Genomic DNA, 19,393 nt, shown 5'->3' on the forward strand with positions numbered 1-19,393 from the left:
TACTTGAATTTTACTGCAAATGAAATATGCATTATGAGTACTAAATGTTTTACAAAGATTTTTCTTATTAGAAGGCAGCTAAAGGATAAGTTTGAGAAGCTTATACTAGGTCATAAGAAATATCAGACCAGAGAAATTTATTTTAAGATTTAAGAAAAAAAGATTGTTACCTAATTTTTAGTAGCTTTGTTGGGTTTGTCTAGATCTTTCTGTCGTGCCTCCACCATTGTCTCCATATGCCTGAGGCTATTCTACGAGTACAGAATTATCTTAAATGATTTTTGCAAAGATGTGATATTTCCAATAATCCTTGTTGGCACTGTTGGAATTGGCCCTTTTTTTGTTGGTGTAGCTTATCAGATATATATTTCCCTATTCTTATCTTCTGTAGTGATTTTACAGCTTATCCACTGCACTTCCATTTTCTTCTCTATACTACACTAACTGTTCACCATTCACTGACCTACACATGGACTTATGCTTCGTTGTCGGGAGATTCTTGTCTTGGTATTAGTGCCTTCCTATTGTAACAGATTTCTATATCTGATTCTTGTTTAGTAACCTCCTCTTGACATGACAGAAGCATTGCCCCTAATCCTTTCTCTTCATTTTTGGAGACGCTAGGAAAAGCATACCTTATTTATATCTGGACCCTGACTAGGAGTTAGTTGGTTTCTTGCAATTTTTTAGACTTTTCCTGCCATGCCCTTCAGATTTGAAAATCAAAAAGAACTAGCCCAAAGGGAAAAAAATCAATATACTCTGAAAAATCCTTATGGATGTTGATTTTGATTCCAGCATCTAGAATCAAATGAAGTAAGCATCTGGGTTATTTCAGAGTGACATTGAAGCCCACTTTTACATAGTGTTTTAACAGCCTGGAGGGCTAATCTCCTATGATCTCTTTTTATCCCTTTTCTACAACCTGATGTTCCTTGGTGCTACTGCCTATAGAGGGTACTCAACATTGAAATTCAGGCTTTTATCGTCCCTCAGCTTCCATATGTATGCAACTACTGTCCAAGTATTTGCCCATCTATAAAATTAAATTCTGCAGACGTATTTTTATGATCTGTGGAGAAATTAGAACACAGATGAAATATGTGAGAACAGTCATCTTCCTGAAACTCCTACTTATCTGGCAAAAAGGAGCAGGACACTAATAGTGTTTCAGAGGGAACCTGACTGTATAATCATAAAGAACAGGTTACCTTTGGCACATCTTTCTTTGGCTGTTATGCTTTATCCAAACGTACATCCATAATTTTACTGTGTAGAGATGGCATGTTCCAGGTGTGCTGAATACACAATACAGTGTTAAACGGCTCCGATAGCTAAACTGTGAGAAGTACCTATATTGGTAGATCACTTGAACTGCAACACTGAGACTGCCACTCATGAAAAAAGCCCTACAAATAATAGTGTTGCTGAGTCTAAAATGCTTCCTGGTGTAGTATCTATGGTGAAGAGAACTATTAAATAAAACTAGCCCACTGCCAAACATATCCTCGGTTTCAATACAGGCTGGGGGATGATGTGATTGAGAGCAGCCCTGCGGAAAAGGACTGGGGGGTACTGATGGACGAAAACCTGGACAATGTGCGCTCGCAGCCCAGAAGGCGAACTGTATCCTGGACTGCATCAAAAGAAGCGTGGCCAGCAGGTTGAGGGAGGTGATTCTGCCCCTCTACTCTGCTCTTGTGAGACCTCACCTGGAGTACTGCATCCAGCCCTGGGGCCCTCAGCACAAGAAGGACATGGAGCTGTTGGAGCGGGTCCAGAGGAGGGCCACAAAAATGATCCGAGGGCTGGAGCACCTCTCCTGTGAGGACAGGCTGAGAGGGTTGGGGTTGTTCAGCCTGGAGAAGAGAAGGCTGTGAGGAGACCTTATAGCAGCCTTCCAGTACTTAAAAGGGGCCTATACGAAAGATGGGGACAGACTTTTTAGCAAGGCCTGTTGGGACAGGACAAGGAGCAATGGTTTTAAACTAAGGGAGGGCAGATTTAGACTGGATTTAAGGAAGAAAGTTTTTACCATGAGGGTGGTGAGGCACTGGAACAGGTTGCCCAGAGAGGTAGTGGAGGCCCCATCCCTGGAAACATTCAAGGTCAGGTTGGATGGGGCTCTGAGCAACCTGATCTAGTTGAAGATGTTCCTGCTCTTGCAGGGGGGGTGGACTAGATGACCTGTAAAGGTCCCCTCCAATCCAAAGCATTCTATGATTCTATAACTTGCTGCTTGACAGAGCGTGTAAGAATCTGGCTGATTTATAAACTGTGAAAGTTGAGCAAATGATCTATATGAATATGATAACTTCTGTGCTTCCTGTTGACAGAAGTGGATAAATGCTATGCATGAGCTCTGCCTTTATTGAAGATGCATTAAAATAATGATTGACAAATATGGTAAAAATTGAGGGGAAAAATGAGCTAGTTCTGCATACAGAATATAGCTCCTGAATATAGCTCCAGAATATAGGTCCTGAATATAGCTAACTCATAAAGTCTGTTCAGGGTGAGAGTATTGGAGTGATTGCAGAAGGGAGAACAAAAATAATGCCCAAACTATTAGTTGCCTGGACAATATTTCCTTTGTGTGTAATTTAAAGAGATGAACTAAGTTAAACTTTATACTGCCTGGAAACAAATGAGAGAAGGGGAAGACAGAATTTTTCTGGGGCTTTTGTCTTTCTCCTGCTATGCTTTATTCTGGGTAACATCACTTGCAGAGACAAAATCACCTGAGTTAATGGTTTGTAGATCTGGCCAAACCAAAATTTTGACTTGTCTGTTCAACATATGTGACATTTAGCTGTTTACTAAAGAGCAAGATAGTGAAAACTATAATTCTTCACTTTTTTTTTCCTCTACCTTGTGCGCTTTCCTTTGTCATTCTCTATTTCCTGCTTATCTAGGGTTATCTGCAGATGTGATCTGTGTCTGTTTTCATTTCCACAATGTCTTACATGGTTTTTCTTCTACCTAACATATAATAAATATAGCTTTATCTTTCCATGCACGTAGTTAGTATGACTCAACTAGGTAAGAGCTGCCTCTTGTTTTGACACAGTTGCAAAATTGGTTTGTACAATACCTTTGGAATGCTATTGATTTATTATAAGATTATTATTCCTGACCAGCACTCTGAGAAGGTTGCGTTAGCTTTTTATATCCCCATGCTGATTTCTTCTCTATTATATCAAATAAATTACTTAGTTTTCATGGTCCTTAGCAGCTGATTGACCCATTCTATCTTTTATTACATATTAAGATGTCATCGCTGGCCTTTGATAATGTTAAATTATCAAGTGATCTTTTTTTTTTCCCCTTCTCACATGTTGCATCCTGCACTTAGGAGGAGCCTTCCTGTTAATATCTAAGTGTCTCATCTTTTTTTAAATTTCTCCTTTAAATTAATGTGTGCTAGAGAATGTTAAATAATCTGTACTCTCTCATGCCCCTCACCCTGAAAAGGAGTCTTCCAGTTTGTTTGCAATTCTGTCTATCTGTATGCACTCAGTTTTGTGTTTCATACCTGCTATACATTCTGATGGATAGCTTTGAATTTTCTTCTACAGTGTATAGCTGCAACAGTGTTCTAGACCATTAGAAAGATTTTTCAAAGATACAATAATAACGTAAATAATGAAATGAGTTAAACATGAATGTCTGATTGAGAATTCCTGAGGTCAGTAGTTGCAACAGATTCACATGGTGCAGGAGATACCAAGTAAAGGTTGTACACGTCTGCTTTTTCTAAAAATGACACTAGTTCAATCATTTTATAAATATGAATGTTAAAGGAAAACTACTTGCAGGTAGCTTAGGTTTAGATAATTTTTATTCTCTTTCTTACAGCCATTGCAAGTGAATGGAAAAATTTTAGGCTTTTTTCAGGCTATTTTCTTAGTATAGCATCTTGTTAAAAGGAAGATGCAGATGAAAAAGACAAAATACTGCAGCAAACAGTTCAGGCTGCAGTAGGCCTCATGTAAAACAAATCATTGGGGTCATAATGGAACATCTCAATTGTCTAATAATAATTTACCTGGAAAGCCCTCTGTCATATGCTAATTATATGAATTTTCAACAGAAATCCTGTTTCTGCCAGGAAATTTTTTATCAAGTAAACAAAATTTTTAACTTTTTTTTTTTTTTTTCCCCCTGAAACCAAATACTTAAGGAGCTTATTTGCCTTTCCTGATACTTCAGCTTTTGAGAGTACAGTGTATTAAAACTCTTTTCTGGCATGCAGCTATTTTCCTGCAGTACTAATAATAACAGCCAGAACAGAGGGGAAATTGTGATACATGTTATACATAGCCCTTTTAGCACCTGTTATTATCAGTGGCAAAAAAACATATTGGCAAACATCTTTCTGATGAACTAAGTCTCTTGGGAATCTGAGAAAAAGATTGACCTAAACTGTTGTGCTTTCATTTTTTATGAAGCCTTTCCATTTCAAGATATTTCATAGTGAACTTTGTGTGGGAGCAAAGCCTAGATGACTTCAGCATTCATGTGTGTAATGTTTCAGCTCTGCAAATGGAATTCTAGCCTTGCCTTTTTTCACTTAAGAAAGTAATATATATGTTCCCTTACCAAAGTTTTAATTTTATATAGTGATATATGAAGATTCCTGAACATATAAACAAGCCTGAAGACTTGTTTCCAAGAATGTATCTTCTAAAGTATGTAAATACCAGTAAAATAATGAATATATGTAAAAGAGAATGATCAATCAACTCCCAATTTGCAATTCTTTTTACTATATATTATTTCAAGTCTGCGGGTTTATTTTCGGTTACATTGTTCACTTAATTGTATGCTTCTGATATGGATATCCACACATAGAACACATGTGACAGCAATTTTCTATATTTTGGAATTGTTGCCCTGAACTTTATATTCCATGTAACTTCAGATACTAACAGTAACTTTATACATAAACTATTCTGGCTATATGTTTACTAAATTACTTCCTTTAATTGCAAAAAAAAAAAAAAAAGTTGATAGACTGATTCCTAAGACAAAGCTGTATTTAAACCTGAAGATAAATAAGTATTTTTATCACTGTAGAGCAGTGGGCTTAATTCAAGGAAATTCAGAGAGAAAACAACAGGAAGACTTTTACCTATTTTGGAAAAATATGGCATGAAAGTAATGCTGTATTACTGCAGCATTCCTGCAATGAACCTACTGTTCATCTGCTTTGGTATCTAATGTTGGTTGTCAGACTTGCATCTGAATTAGATGACTAAATTTCCCTGCGTATTTAGGTAACTGCAGGGGATGGCTCAAACCCCCCTATGACAAATGCCTGAAAGATGATACAACTATCTTTTTTTGGTCTCTGTGACTGGCTGCATTCAAAACTCTTAGACTAGGTAAGGTGTTTTAGTGTAATTTTTAAATGAATTCAGAGCATGATAGTACAGAGGTAAACAAAATACTAAGACATCAGGAGTGGCAGAATACTCCTAAATACCCTATAAGCTTCAGGCTCAGAATAGTATTTAGGTGGAGAGATATGGATACTGACAGATAAATAAACAGAACTTAAGTAAAAATCTCAAATACTCAGTACTACTACCATCCCCCAAACTATATAAGAAGGACCCCCCCCAACCTAATTCCAGTAATGCCTATCAATCTAGTATGTAGGTAAGACTTGCTTTCTAATTGCAGGGTTAAACTAGCCAGTAGAATAGTATATATGGGCACAAGACACCTGTCAAGCACTTGGGAGAATTGTAATGAGTCGGTAGCAAAGTCACTGCCATTGTCTGGTTAACTTAGTCAATATGCACAGTAAGCACCTCCTGTCCATATCAGTCTCACAGGCAGAGAAGTTGATCGTATAAACTGGACAGCATCTATTTGATAAGGAATCAATTTGTGAAGGAAAGGAACGGAATTTCTCAGCCTCTCTCAACTGGGTTGGAAAGTCACAATCCTCTTCCCAAATATATTGTCATAGAAAAGATAGAAGTGAAATTACAGCACTGCTTGTAACAAGGCAAATAGAGGAGTTAGAAGATACCAGAGAATATACCAGAGAGAGAATATACCAGAATATACCAGGGAATATACCAGAGCAATACAAGTTTCTCCTACAGCAAATTGCCATCTTTATGTGAAACTCTCTAGATAATTTTATTGAAAATCACTTGCTTAAAAGCAAATTCTTAATTTGTCCTTGTAGAACCTCTTGAACAGTAAGGAACGCCACAAATTTTTAGGGCTGTGAGGCATACACGACAAGCCTAGCCATTTAGAAAATATGCTTCTTGGATATTTAGAGGTTTAAACTTCAGTGGAAAAACTATCCATTGTACATAATTCAATACAAAGTTGAAAATAACTTTTTAAGAACACTGGACCTTAATGAGACCATTACTGAGACAATTACTGAACAATGTGATTAATTTACTGGGTGCATTAGCTTTTCCAGTTATTAACATACAAATATGCAAAAAATATTTTCTGTGCTTAGAGAAAACAATGACCAAAACATGCATTAAGAGAGCATTTTATTATCAAAATTACCTTTTTAAAAATACTATTAGGTAATTTTCAAGAAATGGTTTGTAATTAGTGGTAGGTATAAATATTTTACCAAGTAAAAATATGTGTATTTTCTGAGATTTCCTGCTATGCAAAAATATGTGGACATATATTTCAAGCATGAATGCTCAGAAATATTTCTGCTGAGAAAAACTTAAGGTTATACTTCCTGAATTAAAGCAAAAATTTGAGGAAATGAATCACATTCTCTGAAACTTAATGTGTATGAAGTAGAGTGGCATCGTTCAGGCAATTGCAATTTCCAATCCGTTTCTACTTGTTTGATAAAAATATGTAAGCTTCTTATGCAAACTTCACAATAAACTAAACATAACTCTTAAAAGATATACTACGAGAAACATATATGTAATTTGGAAATTCACTTGACTGTATTGTAAGGAGCCAAGATCCCTCTGAAGCCCGATGCCAGGAATAGACTAAGGAGGGTTATGTGCAGAAAACTTCTAGAATCCACCAGGTGGGTAGAGAAGTGTTGATATCTCTCATAATACTGTATGTTGTCTACTTAATAATCGTAGGGAATAGGAACATGTAAATATAAAAAAAAAAAAAGAAAATCCATCTTCGTCTGGAAATGGAGCTACTTAGGGTTATTTCTGTAACCGTGCTGAACAAAAAAGTAGATAAAAGCTGTAAGAACTCTCTGTGATATGCCAACGCTCGAGAGAGTAGTGGAGTCCAATTAGCCTTAAAAACTAGCAGAGATGCTGGAACAAAGAATGAGGATCCTTACTGTTAATACAGCTTCAGAGTGAGTTTTGGTGGTGGTGGATTTTTCAGAACTTTGTTCCATTATTACAAGTCCATATTTTAGGTAAATATATTCTTCCATAATTTTTTCCCCCTTAGTAATACAAGTGTAACTTGGCATACACCTGAGCTTTCTATACTGTTGGGATGGCAATCCAAAAACCCTTCAGGATGTTAGAACACGTCTTCAGTATGTATTCCCAATACATATTTTTCAGTGTATCCAAAATCCTCACTGACTCAGAAGACAGCTGGCTTTGTTTGACAACATAAAAAACATAATTAATGGGAATTTATTCACATGCCTTATTCCTAATGCGTGAATTTAAAAGGCTCTCTAGCTTAGAAGAACAGAGACATCAGACATAGCTCTTCTACCTGTGAATGTTGAAAGATACTGCATCCTGAAATGAAGGCTGATAGAATTTTTCTGGTTGCTGTAATTTGGTGGAGTTGCTACCTTACTGTTCAGAGAGCAAAAAACCAAAAGGTTGATCTGAAATTTTACTCCTGAAATGCTATAGCACTCATTGTTCTTGCTGGCTAATGAGCAAATCTCTCCTGTAACGTTCACTTACTAAAACTATCTAGTTTGGAAGTTGGTAACAGAAGAACTTGTAAAACATTTGACAAGCTTTAGCGAAGAAAATTGTGTGGCATGAAACGAGAAAATAGGAAGTGGTGTTGAATACCAAAAGCCCTACAAGGTTTGAGAGGATTAGTGACAAAGAAAAACCAAAACAGTTATATAGTACAGCAGGCAAAATCATGTATGAAATCTAAAAATTCTAAGGACCCGTTTTTGAAAAGCATTGCAAGGTGAATGGCAAATACTTAATCGTCTTGAAGGTATTATTACTAACATCACATTACTTGTAATCATGCTTAAAACAGTTTTCAAGAATAGCTTTTGTTGTTAGTCTGATGCATGCACAGGTCAAAAAACTGGGAGAAACTGAGTAACTTAGACTAGAATATGCAGACACATAAAAACATACATACCAGGGATAAATATGGTTCTTACAAAGGAAAGTCATGCCTTCTAAAGTTGATAACTCTGTGTGTGTGGGTGGGTTGGTTGGTTGGTTGGTTGTTGGTTTTGGTGTGGTTTTTTTTTTTGTGGTGTTAGTTTTGGTTTTGTTTTTTTTTTAAGGAATGAGGAATTATGCAGGGACATGAACCCAAATGCTGAAACCATTTTACTTGGGCAAAAGGATTTTGACAAAGACTCTTTCTGAGAGAAAGTAGGCTGCTGTGGCTTTTCCCTGCCACAATAGGGAAGGCTTGTCCTGAACAAACAACTGATTAAAGGTGGGAGGAGTAGGATCTGATGGACAATTCTTTCAGTGTAAGGAGACAGTAGAGGAGAGTAGATGCTCAGCAGCTTACACTGTTTAACATATTTCTAAATGATATTAACAAGTTGCTGTTTAGTCTGACCTACTACTGATAATTTCAGTAGTATTTTTACTGATATTTATTTTTCTACACTATGCTTTAACAGGAAAGTTCCCTTTTTCTCATGCTGAAAGACTAGATCCTTGGATAAGCTTCTCTTATATGTCACTATTGTCCTTGGAGATGGTGCCTTGCATAAGGAACGGTTTGTTTCCCTGCATCCATTTCTCCACTTTTTATAGTTCTTCTGGATCTTGTTAATATGGAAGCATGCATGTCAGCTATCTGCCATGACTCTGGTGTGTATGCTTTTGGGATTTTAGGTAGAAATTTCTTCAATACTTTTAAGAAATAACTAACTTGATTTCATTTTATGGGCAGAAGAACCATAGAAATACGACTTATGATAGAAAATAATTGAAGAAATCTAAATAGTACTAATAAATAATCTCTGTTTTTAGAGGAATGTAATCAAATGAGGCTTTATAAGAACACTAACCTTAACGCTAGGTCAAAACTTGTCAAAAGATATGTTCCTGGATAGCTGATCAACTCTACTTAACAAATAGAATTTATCTAAACATTTATTCTTGTGGTAGAATTATTAACAGAATTATATCTATTCTTACAAAAATATACATATTTTCAATCTTCTCCTTTTTTATCACTTCTCTTCTATAAAATAGGTATTCATGTTCTTGAAAATCTTTTTGATAAATATTTTAATCATTCCTTAAATACTTTTGACTTTCTCACTATTGCCTAATGTCTTCCAGTGTGGTATTTAAGAATCTTATCTCTGCTATCATCTTGAACAAAAGGTTAACATATTCTGTCTTATCTTAAAGCTGTTTAATTTTTTCGGTAGCATAGAAGCTTTTCACTTGCATAAAGCAAAGAGACTTCCTTGCAGCTGATTCATTCTCCTTTCTTTCATGGACTCTCAGTGCAGCCTATAGCTACGTCTCAAGCAACACTGCCATCTTCTACTACTGTATAATGGATCTATATATAGTGCATTCTGGCCATGCTAGAATTTTTTTTGTTTGTTCGTTTTTTTGGTGGCAGCAGCCAGACAGTGTCCTTCCACTCTTTTACAGATGACGATTCTGGACATGTGCTGAAGGCCTTTACTGTGTATTTGTAGTAAGGCTTATGTGTTCCCAGGATTGACTGGCTTTACTGGACATCTGCAGCATAGGCATTCTCTTTGTGCACAGTGCCATGTCTGGACAGATGAGGTGAGACTAGAGTATAAGAGAGAGTTCATGGTAGTTGGCTGCTGCCACCTCCAGAAGGACTTGGGGCTGAGGGGTTGCAGGTCAAATGAATTATCGTGTCAGGTCAACATTGTCCATGGTCTGATCACTGAGCATTCTTCTTCTGTGGAGTGCTACAGGACTGTTTTGGGGCCTTTACTCCTCTTGATCATGTTATCTTTTTTAAAATTTACTATTAACTGTCTACTGTCTTTTATACTAATATCCTTATAGGATATTTATACTAATAACCTTTTATACTAAACACTTCAAAATTAACAACATGAATACAGTTAACACATTAATTGCTTTCTCTGTATTTGCTTTCAAAACCATTTGGTGGTTATACTATTAGAATATTCTAGCTGACTTGGATAGCATTAGTAAAAGGAGGCCATTCTAGTTGCCTGACAGAAACCTTACAACTTATGAAAATGTAACTATTTGTTACTTACAAATAAGGAAAGGTGGTGGGTTTTTTTTTTAAGCTCTTAAGTTTTGCAAATACAAATATTTGAGCACTGAAACATACCTAGTAATATTATCACAGGGGTAGTCTGAAGTGGCAGTCAGTCTAGACTAAAGCCTTTTCAGGTACAACTTTCTTGTGTTCTTTTTTGCATTGAAAAATGTTCTGTGGATGCAAAACTCTTATCTCACCCAACTTGAGCCTCATTTTGCTTATGTTTCCTTTGTAAGGTTCATAAGTGGATCCCATCTCTGTCAATTCTGCAAAATCCCTGAATTGAATTACTTATATGAATAAAAAAATCTCAGTGACTTTGCATACAGCTGTAATTAATTCTAATTCTGCTATATTGTTGTCTTTGTCCTGGCTGGTGTTTATGGTATGTTTTAATGTAGTGGTATCTGTGAGTATAGTTACTTTTTCTGTCATTAACTAAGATATTAAATAAGCTTGGACATTAAACAGATCCCTGTAGAATCTGCCTACACGCTTGCATATATTTAGTAATTTGCACTTCTTGCTTCTGTTTTACTGTTCTTTCAGCCATTTTCAATAGGCAGAATAATCTTCATAGCCAGGAACTTATTCTTTATGCAGAGTCTCCACATAAAAAGGGAGGAAAAACAGCATAAAAACTGAAGAATTTGGCAGACAGGCATATGGGTAAATACAACACCTGTAACACTTTCAAATAACTTGCCCAAAATCATGTAACACACTGGACACAGAAAGAAGAACGCACAGTTCACCTGATTCAAAGGTGTATGGGTAGAGCCAGGATGTAGAGACTTCCTGGAAAGTAATTCCTAGTAACGATTCAGGATATGATAGATGGTGTTACAAACTCCATCAGAGTTCAGGCACTATTATTTGGCTGCCAGTGAGTGAGCTTCAGCATGCTGAATCATTAGAAAACAATTCTGCCACATTATCTACCCTGTTGTACTAGCTCCTGTAGCTTACTGAACAAACCTACTCCTTGGTCACTCAGGGGAATGTTTGGGGATCCTGGGCACTGGCAGAGTGTTCTGCTGTCCCTATCTTAAGTATTATCATATCTATAGAAATGATGTACTGCTGTATTGTTAGGAACTGTAAGACTACACTTACACAAACCAGAGTTAAGGTAAAAACAAATAGTTATTTGTAAAACTGGAAAATAGACAACAATGTTTGGAACATGTTACTGACCCCTGTTTGAGACTCGGGCTAACGTTCACTAAATTGGTTTCTTTCCTAATTTCAAGTCCTCCTATCACCTGTTCTTTATTATATACAATATAAAGTTTTGACTCTTCAAGAGAGATGACAGGTAGTTTATCAAAGATTACTCGGATGATGCCACAAAATGAGAACTTGCTCAAGCAAAGAAACCATCAAAACAAAATGAGATAATAGTATCAGCTCATATCTCAAATTTAAGAAACTGCTTAAGCTTTGGGCTACATGAAATTAAAAAAGGTTTTTCCTTCGTGTCATGAATGCAAAGGCATATGTTGGGCTCTGATACAACAATGCACAGTAAGAAGAGCAACATTTTCACAGTTAAATGAAAGTAAGAGCAAGGAGTACTGCAAGCCAAGGGACTCAGAATATCGCAGCATAAATTTTCAGAAAGTGTGTTTACTAAGACTTGTGTCACCTTGCAATTGTTGACATGCATATAAGCCACTTGCATACTCATTCCCATTGCAGGCGGTACTGCAATTAAGCCAGAGTAATACGATGAGTGGTGTTAGTGCTTTTGTTTGTGGTGTTAGTGCTTTTGTTTGTGTAAACTCACAATTACTTACATTTCTTACAGTATCATCACTTTTTTTGTTGGTGTATGTGGTATTTCTACATAGGCTTTTCCAGAGTAGGTTCTTTTGAACGGAAGTCGGGTGCTAGGAAGAGAAATCACGTGCAAGTAAAAATAATTTTATGCTTGTATTACAGTGTTGCCATTCCAGCAGGTTTTTTTTAACTAAAAATAATGGCATCTAATACTGAGAACACTTAGGTAACTGCCATTTTTCTGGCAGTGTGACAAGGCTTTTTTGGGAAGTTTAATTTCTTTAAAGATACTGTTAGACATTTCGGTATCTTGTTGACTCATTATCATACAGTGCACATACCAGAAAGAGCTTTTGGAGTTGTAACAGCTTGATCTATGAAAATATCAACTTGATGGTCACCAGTGGTCAAAAAAGCAAGCAACCTTAAGAAAGGACTAAGGAAAAATCAGAAAACAGTACAAAATGCAAAGCATGTCTGCTTTCAGAATGCTATCTAAATTCTTGTCCTCCTATTTTGAAGAAAATATATTAGAATTAAAGCAAGTACAACCTAAAGTACAGAATATTTTCAATAAAAATAACAAATACTAGATGGAGACTTTTTCCTCTAGGAATAAAAAGAGATGTACAAGGCAGGGCAATATGATGGGCTTATAAAGTGATGACTGGCATAAAGAAAATTGATTTTTAATCATTATCTATTGTCTCTTTTAAGAACCAAGGATATTGAATGATATTATTAGCTAAGATGTTAAGAACAAGGTGAAGGTAAAGACAGCGCAGGTCCACAGATTATATAGTGAAATTATGGAGCTTTCTGCCTGAGTATGTCGTGGTACCAAAACTCTGCACAAGTTTAGAAGGAATAGAAAAATGTATAAAAGAAAAATATATCAAGAGCTATTAAATGTCGAGATAGTGCTTTCGACTTAGAAGTTCTGAGTTCAGATCTTGAGAAGCAGGGATAAAATACTAAGAAAGTATTTGTGTTTCCCCAGATCTTAATTTTCTTCCCCTCCCTGAATTATCTATTATTAGCCAGTGTAAGACATGGGATTTTGGGTTAGATGGATCTTTGTCTTGGATGGCTGTTCTTTTTTTTCTTTTCCCCTAATGAAAAGTAATGGATGAGACAGTATATGCATGTGCCATGGATTTTCTTTTGTTTTCTTTGGTTGTGTGCCACCAAGACTGAATACTTCAGCCTGCTTCTTGGATAGATTTTTTGAGTATCAAAATGCATTTTTTAAAGCTATTAATAGGCTTAGTTAAATTTTGAACCTGTCAACCAATGACAGTGTCCCCTGATTATACTTCAAAATTAGCAGACGATGAATAACTTCTCTACTCCAATTAATTCAGTTCTCTAACTCCTGTCACTTATTTTTTAGATATTTAATCTTGATACTGTCCTTTCTTTCCGTTATTAAACTGATTGAAACAACTTGCTTTCAAAATACACAATCCAGTCATTCTCTGTGTACTTTGCCTCATTATTTACTGATTGGGCATATTTCACTTTATAAATAGGAACCAACGCCCAAACATTTATCATCGGTAGAAATAAATCATTGATAACAGTGTAACACAATTTAGCATAAAATCCATGTAACAGAAAAGCAGCATCTTTAGAAGCAAGAATCCTTTAGTCCATCAGTTACGGGGAGAAAGCTTATGACTAAACTAATTTTATAGAGTAACATGATGGTATGTCATACATATGCTACATTTACTTCAGGACAGCCTGGCCCTGAGCATTTTTTTTTTTTTTAGAACCCCTCCAGTTTAACAACCTTATGTTCTCTTCCTCTGCTGTTTCCCTGGCAACATGGCATAGTAGAGTGTCATATCAGTCGACAATGAGCTGTGCGTCAGCTGTGTCCTGCCAAAGCTACCAGTGTTTCTAGCAATCTGAGCTTTCTCCCTGCAATTGTGACATAGCAATGAGAGTTTCTTTCCATTAATATTTGCCAAAATCAGTTGGAATTCCATTGGTGTAAATGTTTATGCAGTAGTACCCTGATAATACTGGCTAGGGATGTCATTGGACTTGTCAGAGTAGACTAATTTTTACAGTGCCTTTTAGTATTAGGTGCAGTCCAATAGTATGAATTCTCCTGGCAGTGATACAGAAAGGGATGGTTCTAATAGCAGCTTGCATTGTGCCTTTGCTGTTCTTCATAGATCAAATGAAAGCAGTAATTAGAAATAAATAAATAAAACCCCAACAACCTATACATGGAAGAGGAAAACAATCAACATGAATTGGAAATGTTAATAAAGGAGATTAAAGATATGTTAAAAAAAATTATAGAATCATAGACTAGAATCATAGAATCATTTAGGTTGGAAAAGACTTTTAGGATCATCAAGTCCGACCGTTAACCCAGCACTGCCAAGTCCACCACTACACCATGTCCCTAAGCACCACATCTACACGGCTTCTAAACACCTGCAGGCATGGTGACTCAACCATTTCCCTGGGCAGCCTGTTCCAATGCTTGACAACCCTTTCGGTGAAGAAATTTTTCCTAATCAAAGGCTGACAAAACTAAATGCAGTGTGGCTGTGCCTAAAATGTCCTGGAGGCAGTGTTCTGCAGAGCATCTGGCTGTCATTGCTATCCAGAAATCCAGACTGAGGCTTACAGCATTTAAAAAGGTTTCAAAAGGTTAATCTGTTTTGTTTAGCTAAAAAGATTGCTAAGTACCTGCTTAGTATATAAGTACCTGAAGGAGCAAAAAATGCTCAATATTTAAAGAAATACATAATCTAATGGAGAAAGGCAAAATCAGAACAAATGGCTAGAAGCTACGTCAGATAAATACCAACTTGAAATAGTTTTGTTTTGGTTTTTTTAATTTTATTTTTTTAGGAAGGAGGCTGGACCAGTTGAACCAGCTTTTCTGGAAGACAGAGTTTAGTCAAACAGCCATCGTCAGCTACAAATGACTAGGCTTAGGACAGTGAAAACTCAATAGATGGAAATTACCATAGTTGTGATAAATGGAAGTTAGACCAAAAGATCCGATGATTGTGATACTCTCAGTTTAATATTTATTTATACAGAGATAAAATAAAAGTCCAAATTATAGCCTTTGTTATTTTATAAATTAAATAATGCATTCCTGCTAAATCCTTCCATTTTAAGATCTCCTATCTTGATAAAGTGATTCTGTGTGTGGTTCGGTTTTTTTTTTTCTTTGAAACAGCATAGAATATGGAAAGCAGAATTACAGGCATTTGGTGAAATGCATATTGAATGCATATGTTATATTATATAAACCTGCTGAGATTGTCCATCAGCTCACCACTTAGGAAGAAAGGGAGGTCTCATTCTCTCCCTCCTGCTTGTTCAACTCTCCAGTCAACTACTGCTACCTCTGCTGCATGCTTCTACCTTATTACTTGTGCCAGCTCTGTTCTTTGGGCCCTTTGCTGAACATATATAACTCACAAACCTATCAGAAAATTATCCAGTATTTCAGTGTAATTGATTTTCTGCTGGAATCCCGAGTATATCATTCTCAGAGGAGTCCAGTGAGTTCCAGATCTGTGTAAGGCAAACAGTAGGATCCCATGTCCAGAAGCAGAGGAAAATCAAAAGGTAGATGAATCAGACTTACCCATTTTGATACATCAGCTGCTAGAGCAGCTAAAGTAATCCTATATAACTAAACCTTACTATAAGATTTGTTATCTGTGTATTTGGGAAAGAAAAGTAGGAAAGTTACACTATTGCAGTTACAGGGAAGACATCACAAACCTCCATATCTGCATTTGACTGAATGCTAGGTTTTATGAGCTACTCAGGGCATTATTACCAGATGGTAAGTATTAATGTTACCCGCTGCTTTTTATTTTCTTCTGTAAAAGTCAGAGCACAGGGCAATAGGATATGCATAATTTCTTCTCCAAATGCAATCACTTTAAATATTAGAATCACAGTTCTTTTGTGGCAGAAATTAGCTTATCAGTCAATTTCTGCTATATTTTTTTCAGGGATGAAACAGATCGGGGATACATGGTAGGGCGCAGTTAAATTTAATTCTTACTCCTATTCTTGCCTTCTCCCTCATTCCAGCATTTATTAGCAGCTACTTTTTGATGCTCTTTTTTATGTTACGTTTATCACAGTGAATTATTCACTATCTTAGAAGATGTGAGAACAACGGTTCAAAGATAAGGAATGAAAAGCTTGTGCTTGATAGAAGTATAAAAGAAATCGTCAGAAATACTGAACTTCATAAACTCCCAAAGGAAATGCTAGAACAATCAGCTATAATTTTTCTTACAAGTAGATTAGAGAAAGTATTAACAAAGAATGGTGTAGTAAACAGTCCTGCAAAATATACAATTAGATGATGAAAATTATTATATTTATATCATTGTATATGTGGTTTAATATTTGAAGTCTTTGTTGTACTGGGAAATTGTATAGAATTACAGCAGATTGTATTGTAGATGCTGATTTCATTTTAATAACAATATTTGTCAAATAACAAAGTGAATGAGAATATTATTACCACTGATTTTAATATGAGCAAAGCCAGGCTCCAGATTTTAATTCTTTGTACTTTGCTTTCATGATTAATACTTCTGTACTTCTGTGCTCTTTGCATTCATTATTTGCTGTGAGGAAATTGCTAATTTTTATTAGTACTCATTTTCCTTATTAATCCTGCACATTCTCAATTGTTTCCTTCATTGGTAAATAGATCCTGGATGATATCTTGTTGGAGTCTTTGCTTTCTGATTCATAAAGTTGACTTTCCTATTTATGAACCACTTTTATAAGCATTTTATTGTATTGCTCAATGTATGGGCACATTATAGATAGGGAAGCTCTTGTACAATCTAAGAGCGTGCTGACTTGTAGGACAGTGGTTTAAGCTGAAGCAGGGTGTAAGATAAATTGAAGGAGAAATTGAACTGTCACATAATTCCAGAGGAAACACTGGAGCCATCAGCTACAAACATATTTACAAAGAGAACAGATAACCTAAATGCAAGATTGCTCCACTTTGAAAGTAGAGAAAACAGCTTCACAGAAAATTACATTGAAACAAGCCTATCAATTCACAATCTTACAACGTATCATTTCCATGCAGAGAAGTCTTTTACTTTTGGTGATCTGCATATTATTTCCTCTGTCCCCTCTTTTTCATTTCCTATACTCTCCTCAAAATCCTTTTCCATTGCACTTTTTCATTATGGAGTATAGCTTACTGGTTTATGAATAGTTTTCTTGTACACAACTAACTTCTACAACCAGTTTCTGTAAAGTCCATTAGGCAAAGCTTATATAAACCTGTAATTGCTATTCCACTCTACAAAAATCATATCAGATACCACAGATATCTTCTAAAACATCATCTTCTAATAAGGCAAGCCTGACATGAACCACTTAAATTTTTATTTAAAGAAATTGGGGCAGGGCAGGGGGTGAGGTGGTGGTGGTGATTTCATTGTATGCAAACTTAAATGTGGGGAAAAAAACCCCAAAACAAAACAAAACCCCAACACAGAAACATGAAATTTTGATTTTAAATCAAACTGGAATTTCTAAGTATATGGCCAATTTCAATTCCTATTGTTCCAGTATTTTTTTGCTTTTCTTTTGGACGACAGACACTATTTCATAGTAACTGAGCTCCTTTCAAATGATTTAATGCTTTTAAAGTGCACTTAAAAAAGCATTAGCCTGTGAAGAAATTTAGAACAGGCCTAATATAGCATATCAGTTTGCTTGTTCACTGATTAAGTGAAATAGGATGATGCCTTCAGTTAGAATGGTGTGAATTGTCAATCTGTTCTGCTGCCCATCTATTCATAAGAAACAATGTAAAATAATGTTAGAAAATAATGCTTTGGGAGATTTTCCTACTCTAGATCCTATAACAGTCTTGGTTGATTTCTAGACAAAATAATGCTCATAGCAAAAAGGAATTGGTTTAGTTTTCTAAAACAGATTAGGAAAGGACAATAATAACTCACTGTAAAAGCCTCATTAGAGAGTTCTACACAATATTTTTGCTGGAAAATTCACCCTATCTTTAAGAAAATCCTTTGAGAATGTTTTAATCTAGCTAGTGGTAAAAATCCAGTATTGTGTGCTGCTTTTTCTAACTTTCATTTACTAGTAATCATGCATTTATCCAGCATAGTGGTTCAAGATATATTTCACATTCATCTTACAATTCTCAGTTCACTGTCACTTGTTCACCAAGTGACTAAGTGAACAGAAACACTGCCATGTTTATATTATGGTATCAAATCCTTACCATAAAGAAATGAAAATCATTAGTGTATCAAAAGGTATTCAAGAATGTGTCAAAAGGTATTTAAGAATGTGTCAAAGACATTTCAGGAGAAATGAGGCATCGTACAGCTAACAAATGAAGAAGAAAAAAATTGATTTATCAATCAAACTGGGAAAAGCCAATCTTGCTCATCAATATGATTATTTTCATGACTGCAGTACACTGAATTAATCCCTAATCTCTAATACCACCATTATGTCATTTTTTTTAGTTGACATAGGTCGATAATAGTTCCTGCCAAAAGTGTATCAGTTACACAGCAGTGCAATGTCAGGTAAGGTGAAGCTATCCAGTAAAGAGGAGATGTGATATAAGATAACGTCTTGGCTCACCAAAATGATTACGTATTGAACTTGTAGGTCACACATATGGTAGATTGCTAATATTTTTCCACTGTTTATTGGCTGGTATCTGAACTCTTTGCCCACACGTAAAACCTTTAAAATAATCTTGTTTTTTCCTTCACTATTCTCCCATTTTTGAAAATTATTATTTATTATCTTAAAGTTAGGTCATATAAATTAGTTTTCAATTTTTGCACCAAAGGCAGAAAGATTCACAGATAGTCTGAGTTCAACATTTATGCAGTTGTATTTTTGCTGAAAGAGTTCTGTCCCACTCTTTTGGGTTTTTTGTTCCAAAGCTGACAGCATCTAGCTTCACTGGAAGGTAACTGAGTGATTAGTCAGAGATTTAGTTGAAAACTATTCTGAATATGGATTTTACAAACGGTATCATTTCAGTCAGTTGCAGGTTCAACTTAATCTGAAGATTTTACAGAAATTATAATCCTTTCTCCACTGAGGGCTTTCGCAAAGTGCCTTTTCA

The 19,393-nt window shown here is 35.7% G+C and overlaps 2 protein-coding genes across 3 annotated transcripts in view; one reads left to right on the plus strand and one right to left on the minus strand.

Annotated features, from left to right (window-relative positions):
- Positions 1-19,393, minus strand: part of RSPH14 (radial spoke head 14 homolog) — a 108,206-nt gene that overhangs the window by 49,569 nt on the left and 39,244 nt on the right. The window lies entirely within an intron of this gene.
- GNAZ (G protein subunit alpha z) overlaps positions 1-19,393 on the plus strand; it is a 79,858-nt gene that overhangs the window by 31,706 nt on the left and 28,759 nt on the right. The window lies entirely within an intron of this gene.

The sequence above is a fragment of the Mycteria americana genome, chromosome 13 (genome assembly GCF_035582795.1).
Source record: "Mycteria americana isolate JAX WOST 10 ecotype Jacksonville Zoo and Gardens chromosome 13, USCA_MyAme_1.0, whole genome shotgun sequence".
NCBI classification, from domain to species: Eukaryota; Metazoa; Chordata; class Aves; order Ciconiiformes; family Ciconiidae; genus Mycteria; species Mycteria americana.